At 39.7% G+C, this 14,079-nt stretch overlaps 1 long non-coding RNA gene across 1 annotated transcript in view; it reads left to right on the top strand.

The window, feature by feature from the left end:
- The first annotated feature begins 11,834 nt into the window (after positions 1 to 11,834).
- LOC125098126 (uncharacterized) overlaps positions 11,835 to 14,079 on the top strand; it is a 280,918-nt gene continuing 278,673 nt past the window's right edge. Inside the window, exon 1 of the long non-coding RNA XR_007126726.1 lies at positions 11,835 to 11,911. This is a non-coding gene — a long non-coding RNA (uncharacterized LOC125098126). The remainder of the gene's footprint in view (positions 11,912 to 14,079) is intronic.

The raw sequence follows: 14,079 nt of genomic DNA, 5'->3' as shown, positions 1-14,079 counted from the left end.
ACAGCACTCACCATAGCACATACCCTCCCCAATATCCATCACCCCCCCCCCCTCTCCCACCCCCCTCCCCCATCAACCCTCAGTTTGGTTTGTGAGATTAAGAGTCACTTATGGTTTCTCTCCCTCCCAATCCCATCTTGTTTCATTTATTCTTCTCCTACCCCCTCAACCCCCATGTTGCATCTCCTCTCCCTCATATCAGGGAGATCATATGATAGTTGTCTTTCTCCGATTGATTTATTTCGCTAAGCATGATACCCTCTAGTTCCATCCACGTCGTCGCAAATGGCAAGATTTCATTTCTTTTGATGGCTGCATAGTATTCCATTGTGTATATATACCACATCTTCTTTATCCATTCGTCTGTTGATGGACATCTAGGTTCTTTCCATAGTTTGGCTATTGTAGACATTGCTGCTATAAACATTCGGGTGCACGTGCCCCTTTGTATCACTACGTTTGTATCTTTAGGGTAAATACCCAGCAGTGCAATTGCTGGGTCATAGGGTAGTTCTATTTTCAACATTTTGAGGAACCTCCAAGCTGTTTTCCAGAGTGGTTGCACCAGCTTGCATTCCCACCAACAGTGTAGGAGGGTTCCCCTTTCTCCGCATCCTCCCAGCATCTGTCATTTCTGACTTGTTCATTTTAGCCATTCTGACTGGTGTGAGGTGATATCTCATGGTGGTTTTGATTTGTATTTCCCTGATGCCGAGTGATATGGAGCACTTTTTCATGCGTCTGTTGGCCATCTGGATGTCTTCTTTGCAGAAATGTCTGTTCATGTCCTCTGCCCATTTCTTGATTGGATTATTTGTTCTTTGGGTGTTGAGTTTGCTAAGTTCTTTATAGATTTTGGACACTAGCCCTTTATCTGATATGTTGTTTGCAAATATCTTCTCCCATTCTGTCAGTTGTCCTTTGGTTTTGTTCACTGTTTCCTTTGCTGTGCAAAGCTTTTGATATTGATGAAATCCCAATAGTTCATTTTTGCCCTTGCTTCCCTTCCTTTGGTGATATTCCTAGGAAGAAGTTGCTGCGGCTGAGGTCGAAAACGTTGCTGCCTGTGTTCTCCTCAAGGATTTTGATGGATTCCTTTCTCACATTGAGATCCTTCATTCATTTTGAGTCTATTTTCATGTGTGGTGTAAGGAAATGATCCAATTTCATTTTCCTGCATGTGGCTGTCCAATTTTCCCAACACCATTTATTGAAGAGGCTGTCTTTTTTCCATTGGACATTCTTTCCTGCTTTGTCGAAGATGAGTTGACCATAGAGTTGAGGGTCTATTTCTGGGCTCTCTATTCTGTTCCATTGATCTATGTGTCTGTTTTGTGCCAGTACCATGCTGTCTTGATGATGACAGCTTTGTAATAGAGCTTGAAGTCCGGAATTGTGATGCCACCAACTTTGGCTTTCTTTTTCAATATTCCTTTGGTTATTCGAGGTCTTTTCTGGTTCCATATAAATTTTAGGATTATTTGTTCCATTTCTTTGAAAAAAAATGGATGGTACTTTGATAGGAATTGCATTAAATGTGTAGATTGCTTTAGGTAGCATAGACATTTTCACAATATTTATTCTTCCAATCCAGGAGCATGGAACATTTTTCCATTTCTTTGTGTCTTCCTCAATTTCTTTCATGAGTACTTTATAGTTTTTTGTGTATAGATTCTTAGCCTCTTTGGTTAGGTTTATTCCTAGGTATCTTATAGTTTTGGGTGCAATTGTAAATGGGATGGACTCCTTAATTTCTCTTTCTTCTGTCTTGTTGTTGGTGTAGAGAAATGCAACTGATTTCTGTGCATTGATTTTATATCCTGACACTTTACTGAATCCCTGTACAAGTTCTAGCAGTTTTGGAGTGGAGTCTTTTGGGTTTTCCACATAGAGTATCATATCATCTGCAAGAGTGATAGTTTGACTTCTTCTTTGCCGATTTGGATGCCTTTAATTTCCTTTTGTTGTCTGATTGCTGAGGCTAGGACTTCTAGTACTATGTTGAATAGCAGTGGTGATAACGGACATCCCTGTCATGTTCCTGACCTTAGCGGAAAAGCTTTCAGTTTTTCTCCATTGAGAATGATATTTGCGGTGGGTTTTTCATAGATGGCTTTGATAATATTGAGGTATGTGCCGTCTATCCCTACACTTTGAAGAGTTTTGATCAGGAAGGGATGCTGTACTTTGTCAAATGCTTTTTCAGCATCTATGGAGAGTATCATATGGTTCTTGTTCTTTCTTTTATTAATGTGTTGTATCACATTGATTGATTTGCGGATGTTGAACCAGCCTTGCAGCCCTGGAATAAATCCCACTTGGTCGTGGTGAATAATCCTTTTAATGTACTGTTGAATCCTATTGGCTAGTATTTTGGCGAGAATTTTTGCATCTGTGTTCATCAAGGATATTGGTCTGTAGTTCTCTTTTTTGATGGGATCCTTGTCTGGTTTTGGGATCAAGGTGATGCTGGCCTCATAAAATGAGTTTGGGAGTTTTCCTTCTATTTCTATTTTTTGGAACAGTTTCAGGAGAATAGGAATTAGTTCTTCTTTAAATGTTTGGTAGCATTCCCCCGGGAAGCCATCAGGCCCTGGGCTTTTGTTTGTTTGGAGATTTTTGATGACTGTTTCAATCTCCTTACTGGTTATGGGTATGTTCAGGCTTTCTATTTCTTCCTGGTTCAGTTGTGGTAGTTTATATGTCTCTAAGAATGCATCCATTTCTTCCAGATTGTCAAATTTGTTGGCGTAGAGTTACTCATAGTATGTTCTTATAATTGTCTGTATTTCTTTGGTGTTCGTTGTGATCTCTCCTCTTTCATTCATGATTTTATTTATTTGGCTCCTCTCTCTTTTCTTTTTGATAAGTCTGGCCAGGGGTTTATCAATCTTATTTATTCTTTCAAATAACCAGCTCCTAGTTTCGTTGATTTGTCTATTGGTTTTTTTGGTTTTTATTTCATTGATTTCTGCTCTGATCTTTATGATTTCTCTTCTCCTGCTGGGTTTAGGGTTTCTTTCTTGTTCTTTCTCCAGTTACTTTAGGTGTAGGGTTAGGTTGTGTACCTGAGACCTTTCTTGTTTCTTGAGAAAGGCTTGTACCGCTATATATTTTCCTCTCAGGACTGCCTTTGTTGTGTCCCACAGATTCTGAACCGTTGTGTTTTCATTATCATTTGTTTCCATGAATTTTTTCAATTCTTCTTTAATTTCCTGGTTGACCCATTCATTCTTAGAAGGATGCTGTTTAGTCTCCATGTATTGGGTTCTTTCCTAATTTCCTCTTGTGATTGAGTTCTAGCTTCAGAGCATTGTGGTCTGAAAATATGCAGGGAATGATCCCAACCTTTTGATAGCAGTTGAGACTTGATTTAGGACCAAGAATGTGATCTATTCTGGAGAATGTTCCATGTGCACTAGAGAAGAATGTGTATTCTGTTGCTTTGGGATGAAATGTTCTGAATATATCTGTGATGTCCATCTGGTCCAGTGTGTCATTGAAGGCCTTCATTTCCTTGTTGATCTTTTGCTTGGATGATCTGTCCATTTCAGTGAGGGGAGTGTTAAAATCCCCTACTATTATTGTATTCTTGTCGATGTGTTTCTTTGATTTTGTTATTAATTGGTTTATATAGTTGGCAGCTCCCACGTTAGGGGCATAGATATTTAAAATTGTTAGATCTTCTTGTTGGACAGTTCCTTTGAATATGATATAGTGTCCTTCCTCATCTCTTATTATAGTCTTTGGCTTAAAATCTAATTGATCTGATATAAGGATTGCCACTCCTGCTTTCTTCTGATGTCCATTAGCATGGTAAATTCTTTTCCACCCCCTCACTTTAAACCTGGAGGTGTCTTCTGCTTTAAGATGAGTTTCTTGTAGGCAACATATAGAAGGGTTTTTTTTTTTTTTAATCCATTCTGATACCCTGTGTCTTTTGATTGGGGCATTTAGCCCATTAACATTCAGGGTAAGTATTGAGAGATATGAATTTAGTGCCATTGTATTGCCTGTAAGGTGACTGTTATTGTATATTGTCTCTGTTTCTTTCTGATCTACTTCTTTTAGGGTCTCTCTTTGCTTAGAGGACCCCTTTCAATATTTCCTGTAGAGCTGGTTTGGTATTTGCAAATTCTTTCAGTTTTTGTTTGTCCTGGAAGCTTTTAATCTCTCCTTCTATTTTCAATGATAGCCTAGCTTGATATAGTATTCTTGGCTGCATGTTTTTCTCATTTAGTACTCTGAATATATCATGCCAGCTCTTTCTGGCCTGCCAGGTCTCTATGGATAAGTCTGCTGCCAATCTAATATTTTTACCATTGTACGTTACAGACTTCTTTTCCCGGGCTGCTTTCAGGATCTTTTCTTTGTCACTAAGACTTGTAAATTTTACTATTAGGTGACGGGGTGTGGACCTATTCTTATTGATTTTGAGGGGGGTTCTCTGAACCTCCTGGATTTTGATGCTTGTTCCCTTTGCCATATTGGGGAAATTCTCTCCAATAATTCTCTCCAACATACCTTCTGCTCCCCTCTCTGTTTCCTCTTCTTCTGGAATCCCAATTATTCTAATGTTGTTTCGTCTTATGGTGTCACTTATCTCTCAAATTCTCCCCTTGTGTTCCAGTAGCTGTTTGTCCCTCTTTTGCTTAGCTTCTTTATTCTCTGTCATTTGGTCTTCTATATCGCTAATTCTTTCTTCTGCCTCATTTATCCTAGCAGTGAGAGCCTCCATTTTTGATTGCACCTCATTAATAGCTTTTTTGATTTCAACTTGGTTAGATTTTAGTTCTTTTATTTCTCCAGAAAGGGCTTTTATATCTCCCGAGAGGGTTGCTTTAATATCTTCCATGCCTTTTTCAAGCCCGGCTAGAACCTTGAGAATCGTCATTCTGAACTCTATATCTGACATATTACCAATGTCTGTATTGATTAGGTCCCTAACCTTTGGTACTGCTTCTTGGTCTTTTTTTTTGTTGTGAATTTTTCCGCCTTGTCATTTTTTCCAGATAAGAGTATATGAAGGAGCAAGTAAAATACTAAAAGGGTGGCAACAACCCCAGGAAAATATGCTTTAGCCAAATCAGAAGAGATCCCAAATCGTGAGGGGGGAGAAAGGGGATAAAAAGGGGTTCAGAAAGAAAAAAGAAAAAAAGAAAAGAAAGAAACTATTAAAAAAAGAAAGCTGATAAAGAAAAATATAAAAAGAGGAAAAACATATATATATATATATATATATATATATATATATATATATATTAGATAAACTATTTAAAAAACGTTAAAAAAGAAAACGGTAAAAGTTAAAAAAATTTAGCAGAAGAAGAGAAAAAGAAAAAAAAATTGAAAAAGAAAAAATAAAAAACATAATAACTGCAAGGCTAAAAAATCATGGGGAGAAAGCCCTGAGTTCCGTGCTTTGCTTTCTTCTCCTCTGGAATTCTGCCGCTCTCCTTAGTATTGAAACTGCACTCCTTGGTAGGTGAACTTGGTCCTGGCTGGGTTTCCCATTGATCTTCTGGGGGAGGGGCCTGTTGTAGTGATTCTCAAGCATCTTTGCCCCAGGCGGAGTTGCACCGCCCTTACCCGGGCCGGGCTGAGTAATCTGCTCAGGTTTGCTGGGTTTGCTTTCGGGAGCTTTTGTTCCCTGAGCGCTTTCCATAGAGTTCTGGAGGGCGGGAATGAAGATGGCGGCCTCCCGGTGTCCGGCCCAGAGGAGCAGAGAGCCCAGGGCCCCACTCCTCAGTGCGCCCTCAGAGAACAGCGCCCAATGACTCCCGTCACCCTGGCCTCCGGCCGTGCTCCGAGCTGACCGAGCCTGCGACCGGTTCAAGGCAACCCCGAGCTGAGAGTCACTCCTCGGCTCTGTCTCTGTAGCCGGCTTCCCTGTTCTAATACTGGTAAGCTCTGCGACACTCAGACACCCCCGATCCTTCTGCGACCCTGCGGGACATGAGGCCATGCTGACCCCGCCCGGGCTTCACCCCAGTTAAGCCTCTGGAGCGATGTCCCTCAGCGGAACCGACTTTTAAAAGTCCTGATTTTGTGCTCCGTTGCTCTGCTGCTCGCCGGGAGCTGGCCCCTCCCCCCGCGGTCTATCTTCCCATCGCTTTGAATTCACTTCTCCGCCAGTCCTACCTTTCAGATAGTGGTTGATTTTCTGTTTCTAGAATTGCTGTTCTTCTTCTCTTCAATCTCCCATTGGTTGTAGGTGTTTGCAATCTTTAGATAAGCTATTTAGCTGATCTCCCACTACCCGAAGTAGTCTCAGCCTGCTACTTCTCCGCCATCTTGACTCCTCTCTCTTGCGAGTGATGATCAGAAATAGATAATTTAAAAATGACAAGGAATGCTACCCTGACTTCACTCCACAAGCATATCCTTGAAGGGGAGTAGCTGTAATTTGGAATTTGTTCTTCCCTTTGGTAATCTCAAGTGTTCACACAAAATATGACTTAATCCTTAGAGAGGAAATGTATTTATTAAATGTTTAAACTTATTTAAGCATTTTCCCCTTTGCATAATACTTCCTTTTCTTTCTATACTCATAATTGTCCTGTACTCAAATTGTCAGTTAAATTAGTTTGGCAACTCATCAACAACATGAGCCCACCTCACTTTCATCTGATCTCCTTAAGTCTTTTATGGTTTATATGATTATGGCTTCTCTCCCCACCTAGATTTTACATTACTTGAGGATCAATGTCTTGCATCTTAGATCTTATTGCTACAGTGCCTTATATACACAAGGCCCCTAATAAATACCTAATAATTTGAACAAATGCTTGAAGAAAAATCCCAGTAGAAGTAACATGATTAAACTCTCTTCATGTATCAGGATTTTGTGAAGTACTTTATGTATACCATTTCAAAAATGTTATAGGTCAAGGCATTTTAAAGGGGAAAGAACACCTCAAATCTGGAAATTGAGCCGGGAAGAATTCTCCGAGTTGCTAAATATCAGACTGTTAGTAAATGTAGAGGGACCTCTATTTCTGCATGCGGTGTGCTGTGATTCAGTCTCGAGGGGGTATGCACCACTGATGCTTGCTGAGAGGAGAGATAAGAGATAATGTTCTCTCTGCCTGGGACATCTTTTCTAGCCATTATTCATTTGTCAAGATCAAGGTTAAATGTTACCCCTTCTATGGAACCATCTTCAACACATTTTTTCCCCCTCTTCTAGGCTCATACTCTATACCTTGCAAGTATGTACTGTTTTCATTCATTCCATCACAACCCTGGTTAATTTTGGTGGTAAATATCTACTTGTCTGGTTTCTTCACTGAAATGAGAATCCTTTATGGATAGAAGCTGTGTTCATCTAATCTCTCTATCACCAACTCCAGTAGGTTCCTAATTAAAACAATGAATTGAATTCTCCCCTTTACCATGTGAGTTTATTCTCATGACCCCTTAAGGAAAAAAAAATTCCAACCTTCAACTATTTGCCCACAAAATCCCTTACTTATATGTGCAATCTAAAGTCCTGTGCAGTAAAATCATTGTGGTTGTTATGGACATTTGGAGTTGAGAAGACACATCTCTATTGCTGTATTTCCTTTTGAATTGTCATGGAGGATAAAAGAAATCAATCATACTTTTAGACTTTGTTTTGTGAGGTTCTGAAAATGCAGTATACAACAGGCTTATAAATTATGTCACTTCCAGAGCCCTAATGAGCTAACTAGTTGTGATTCCACCTTTGAGGCAATGTCTATAATCATCAGATGGTTCCTTTGGTTTAAACCCCAAAAGTCCTTTGAAAGTAGCAGTGGGAAATTTCCCTCACATACTACTACATGCTTCCAGGTAGTAAAGTGGTCATAAATTAGATGCAAATGAGTACATCAGCCCCTCAATCACTGGGTGTCTTGATTTCTCTTTTCCACAGTAGAGGGAAGCAAAACTAACACCCTTGGCATTTGGACTTGCAGAGCTGGGCTGATGACAGCAAAATGCCCCATACTCCAGGCTTTAAAGGAGCTGGCAGAGAAAATGGATGACTTTCTGCAAAACACTGGTAGATCATTGTAACCTGTGGAGAGAGGCTAGTGAGTCTGGCCTATAGTTTTCCATAGCAATGTCTATAAAAGTTGTCTAGTCTCCATAGCTTGAAGTCAAAAGATGCCTTACAAGATTCCATGGGCTTAAAGCTTTGGTATGCTAGGGCCTCAAGGGGTCTTTAAAACCTTCAAGGCTTCTCTATACCCCCAAACTTTGAAATATTATTGATTTCTCCTTCCCCTTTCACCATTACATGACCAATCATGTGCCAACTCCACAGAACTATCTGAGGACATCATTTCAATATGTTCTTTCTTCTCTAAATCTCTTGTCACCCTCTCCCCTGTCTTCATTGCCCACACTATGCACTGATTTCCTCTTTCCCTTTCTCTGGTCTGTGCCTGTTCAATCCATGCTCACATACCTCTTATTTGGTTATTTGGTTTCACAAACAAGAGAATAATATTGAAGAAACAGGAAATTATTTTATAGTCATACGTATATGATTCAGAAGGCCAGGTTTACCAAGTACAAGTCCCCTGACCCCTAGGCTTCAGTGTTTCTATTTTTTTTAAGAGTGTATATGTATTCCTTAGTAGGATTACTATAGATTGATATCTTGTATTTCTAGCAAACAATAGAATGTCTGGAATGAAGTGGATGCCCTGCTCCATTACCATGTGAATCTCTAATCAAAGATCACAATGGTTCCCTATATTGGAGATATATAGGTATATTGGATATATGTAGATATATCTCCAGTACGTATATTGCTTCCTATATGCTAACTACAATGGCTTTTATATCGGTCCACAGAATAAAATCCAGACCCTTAGCCTGCATTCAAGTGAAAAAATAAGAGATTCAATCCATTTCTCTTTCTGTTGCTTTTCCACTCTGACCCTTCAGTACTGGATGCTTGAGCCAACTCACACAGTCCACTGTGTTTCAGGCTCTTTATCTTTGGTTTAGTTCTTACTATTTTCTCCACCCAGAAAAACATTTTCTGAGTGTTAAAATCCTCTCCATCCTTGAAAGCCCCTTGCAAATTCTTTCTCCACCAACTTGGAATTAATGACTTCCACATCGAATGACAGCCATACATTAATAACTTTTCTCTGGCATTTGTCATTTTCCTCCTTGTATTTTTGTTAATGCATACACATATCCATTCTCTACTTTAGAGCAAGTACTAAGTCTTATTTATTTACCTACCTCAGAAGCAAGCATGGTCAATGGCAAAACCTATGTACCCAATACATGTCTTTTAATTCAATTAAATTGGGTTATGAGACCTTGAAAATCTGAGAGTGAGATTCTTGTCTTTTAACCTTGGAATTATCTATTTCTCCTTTTTTAATTAATGTATTTATTTGAGAGAGAGTAAATGGGGGAAGGTGCAGAGGGAGACAGAGAGAGAGAGAGAGAATATCTCGGGTAGACTCCCTACTGAGTGTAGAGCCCTATGTGGGACTCAGTTCTCACAACCCTGAGATCATGACCTAAGCCAAAATCAAGAGTTGCATGCTTAACCAACTGAGCCACTCAGATGTCCCTGGAATTATTTATTTCTAATACCACCCAGCTTCTGCATTCTCTAAAAAGACTGCAAGGGTCTCATGGGCACCTGCAATTTAGGGTGAAGTCAGGATCCTCTTCTTCACTTCAATGAAGGGCTCTGATGAATACTCCCATGGAGGGTCCAAATGCAAACTTTTCATTCTGATCTATTTTTGCATCAGGGCAGAATTGTACTGTGGGTGCTGAGAAGTGACCACACATTCTTGATTGGTGCAATAGCAACTCAACAGACTTTTTTTCTTCCTCTCATATTACCTTTATTTGTAGTCTGAGTTTGCCTGAGAGATGTAATTGCCAAGGGCTGTAAAGCTGAAGTGTTGCAGGAACATGTGAAGTCTATCATTTGAAGAAGGGAGTGGCAATGCCAACTCCTGCCATTTCTGGGGGCCAAACAAGATGAGGTGGTCTTTCATTATAGTAGGATATAATTTGGCTAAAAGTAAGGAGGAACTGCTGGATAATGAATTTTTTATGCAAAACAAATCATAAAAATCTCTCTATTGTATCTAGAAAACTTCAGGATACATTTAATCATCAATACCCAATACACTGCTGACATTATAAAGATGTGGAAAATGGACCAGGCACACCTATTGGTACTGCCCTTATATGTCAGAATAAAGGTATAATTACATAACCAAACATACAAAGCCATAATTTCCTTGTCTGCAAAATGGAGTTAGTAACAAAATTACCTCTCCTATAGGAAAAGCAAAATTAGTCAAGCAACATGCTGAGTGCACTGTCAGGCATGTAGTAAACACTGAATAAATGATAACCAAGGAGGAAGAGGTAGATGATGATGATGATCAGGAATGGAAAAGATGGCTATAGATATAAACTTTTCCTGAGGGAGGCAGCTGGGCATCTCCTGCAGGAAACATTTGTGTTAGAAGCAAATGACCTGATTGAATCTGACTCTGAACTACAGGCCACATGATTGGGGGAAAATTACAGAATTTCTTTGGGTCTTTGTTTTCTTCCTCTTTAACCCTCTGTATCTCTCCCAAAATTGGTATGAAAATTAAATGAAAGAGTCTATGAGAGTAGGTACCTAAGGTTTGGTAAAAAGTAGGCACCTCCATGTTGGAAATGGGTAAAGGATGGATATTTGAATTCCCTTTATCCATACCAATAAATAAATAAATAAATAAAATAATAATTAAAGCAGTCAACATAAGCTCATTTGTTCCACTGGGATGCCCAGAATGCAAGCCAGTCCTACATCTGGGCCAAGTCACCAGTCACTTCATGGTGCATTTTGAGAAACACCATGAAGGTCTTTTCATGTCATCCTAAAATTCCACTAATAGCAGCTTTCTGTATTTCATTGATCCTTTCTCCATGACCTTTCACCTAAAATGCAAATTCTCTTATTAAGGGTTAACATCAAATTCTTAGTGTCTTAGAAAGGAAAGGAAAATTGCTTCAATGAGTATCTCTTTATGCTCTAACCCCTAAAGAGGAATTACTTGTTGCTTTCAAAATAGACTATACACTGGTATTCTGGAGAAACTAGAAGAGGTGTGAACACTAAAAGCAAGTACGCTTTCAAAGCTGCAATCCTCCTTTCATTGAGTGAGTGAGGATCGATGGTTGTGAGTGAGGCAAAGGGTTTTGCACACTGAGGCTTCCTGGGAACTCCTAATAGCTACAGGCATAAACAGCCCATTTAGTGCTTACCGTTGCTGTTGCATAGCATTTTCTGTTAAATTACGGAATCTACCTTAACAGAAATTTAAGTGTAGTTGTCTTCTATTTCAGATATTTTTAAGGGTACTGGGAACGCAAGAATATGCCACTAATATATTTCATAAAACTAACTATCCTAGGGGAATTAATAAAATGTGCATGCACAGGGGTCTTCCTAACTATGCATGGCAGACAATGAAAGCCACTGAACTCAAATGTTGAAGTTATCATGATGTCCTTGCACATCTATTTACTGTCACAGCAGAATTCTTTCCTCCCTGCTCTTTATTCATGTGCAGTTGCCCACCCACAGCAAGCTATGGAGCCCCACATCCTTTCTATCACTGGCATTTGAGACAGGGCAATGCTCCTCATTAATTTGTTTTCTGCCTTTGAACAATTACTCCACTCACCTCCAAGTTGTTAACCATTCCTATCAAAGCCAGGGAGATGGGGTTAAGAGAACATGAAAAAGAAGTGAGAGGGCCAAGGCTGTGTCCAGATTCCAGCTTCTGTTCTCATCTTGGTCCCTAACTACTGGTTCCATTGACTTCAAGGAACCAGGCACAGGTGAAACAGAGTTGGTGCTTGATGATGTTATCAAGAACTTGCCCTCCAAAGGTAACAAGTAAGAACTGACTTTCTCACAGGTGCCTGGGTGGCTCAGTGTGTTAAGCCTTTGCCTTCAGCTCAGGTCATGATCTCAGGGTCCTGGGATCAAGGCCACGTCGGGTTCTCTGCTCAGCAAGGAGCCTGCTTCCTCCTCTCTCTCTGCCTGCCTCTCTGCCTACTTGTGATCTCTCTCTGTCAAGTAAATAGATAAAAATCTTAAAAAAAAAAAAAAAAAGAACTGACCTTCTCAGAGTTCTCTCTTCTTATAGGTGAAGTATGCCAGCCAGGCCAGCTATAGCTTAAGGATTATCTGGGATTCTACTCAAGCCACCATATCATGAATGGTCAGCTGCTTCCCCAAAATACTATGGTTTCCTTTTCTTTAACCCTGATTTAAATGTATATTGGTTGTTCAACCCCCACCCCCAAATCTCATCCTAGTTAAGCTTCTTTTTTTTTTTTATTTTTTATTTATTTATTTGACAGAGAGAGATCACAAGCAGATGGAGAGGCAGGCAGAGAGAGAGAGAGGGAAGCAGAATCTCCGCCGAGCAGAGAACCCGATGCGGGACTCGATCCCAGGACCCTGAGATCATGACCTGAGCCGAAGGCAGCGGCTTAACCCACTGAGCCACCCAGGTGCCCCCCTAGTTAAGCTTCTTAAAGTCAAGAATTTTGTTTTATGAAGTACACAGGTTTTATCTATCTACCTATCTAACTACCTATCTGTTACAGAAAGGAAAGAAGGATTAAAGGAAAGAAGAAAGGAACAGATTTTTGTTAAATTTGCATATTGTTAATCATTTAAGAGAAAATGTTCTTAGAAAAGTGAAGATGTGTTTGGATCTCTTGGTCCAGTTTACTAGAACACCTGAACACAGGTCTTGATGCCCTGTATTTGACCCAGATGGTCCAGATGATTCTAGACTTTGAGAAATATGCTTCTCCGAAGGACTTTTTTTCTTTTAAAGTGCTTTAGATTGTATAATAGTTTTTTATTACTGCTGCAACAGATTATCAAAATCATAGTTGCTTAAAACAACAAAAATTATTATATTATAATTTTGGATGTCAGAAGCCTAATATTAAGGTGTGGGGAAAGCCATGTTCCTTCTAAGGAACCATGTTCCAGGGGTGAATCTGTTCCCTTGCCTCCCCAGCTGTTATAGGATGTCTGCATTCCTTGGCCTGTTGCCCCCTCCTTTATCTTTAGAACCAGCAGTGTGAACTTTTCTCTCCTCTCTGACTTCCTGCCTCCCTTTCTTTAGGGATCCTCGTAATTAAATCAGGTCCACCTGGATAATTCTGGATTACCTTAAAATCCTTAACTTAGTCATATTTGCAAAATTCCTTTTACAATGTAAAGTGACATAAACACAGATTCCAGGGATTAAGAATGAGAACACCTTGGGCAGGAGGCATTTTTTAATCCATCAAAGATGGGTAATTATCCTCTTTGTTTGTTAAGATGATAACATAAGGATGAAACGGACCAGACAATGAGCAGGAATACTTTGTACATTGTATCCTATCCAGAGCATACCAATGATGACCAAGATCATCCCCTTCTTGCTGTGTGGCCCTGTCTCCTTCCAATGGAGAGGACATTGATTCCTAAGACATTCTATTGAGTCTTCAGACATCACAAGAACAAAATATAATGGTCTCTCATTGTCTTCATTAAGTGGACACTTTAAGGAGTAAGAAGATTTTTAAGATTGTGCATGGGACTTGAACTTTAAGATAGCATCTCTGGCCATAAGTAAAACATGGCTCAATGAATGTCCCAGGCTCTGACCAATTCCACCTAAAACTTATGGAGGAGTTAGCAATGGAAATGGGCAGAGGAGTATAGTGAGAAGGGTGGATAGGTCCCCAATACTAACATTATATAATTGTTACCAAATTATATGTGACAGGTACTGTACTATGAGCCTTAATGACATTATGTCTAATCCTATGTATATCCATGAGATATTGAGCATCTGCCACTGCACTCATATAGGGCTAGATGTATACTTAGACAGTTAAGACTTATTGGATAAAGGTAGTGCTCTTACATCTGTTAAGACCCTATTTCCAAATAAGGCAACACTTACAAGTGCTGGTGGTTAGACTTGAACACCTCTTTCTGGGGAGTCTTCAGGGCTGGTTGAACAAAATGTACTGAGTAAGACTCATTTC

This window comes from Lutra lutra, chromosome 4 (assembly GCF_902655055.1).
Source record: "Lutra lutra chromosome 4, mLutLut1.2, whole genome shotgun sequence".
Lineage (NCBI taxonomy): Eukaryota > Metazoa > Chordata > Mammalia > Carnivora > Mustelidae > Lutra > Lutra lutra.
Note: the sequence above shows the minus strand (reverse complement) of the source record. Positions and strands in the feature narration are given on the sequence as shown.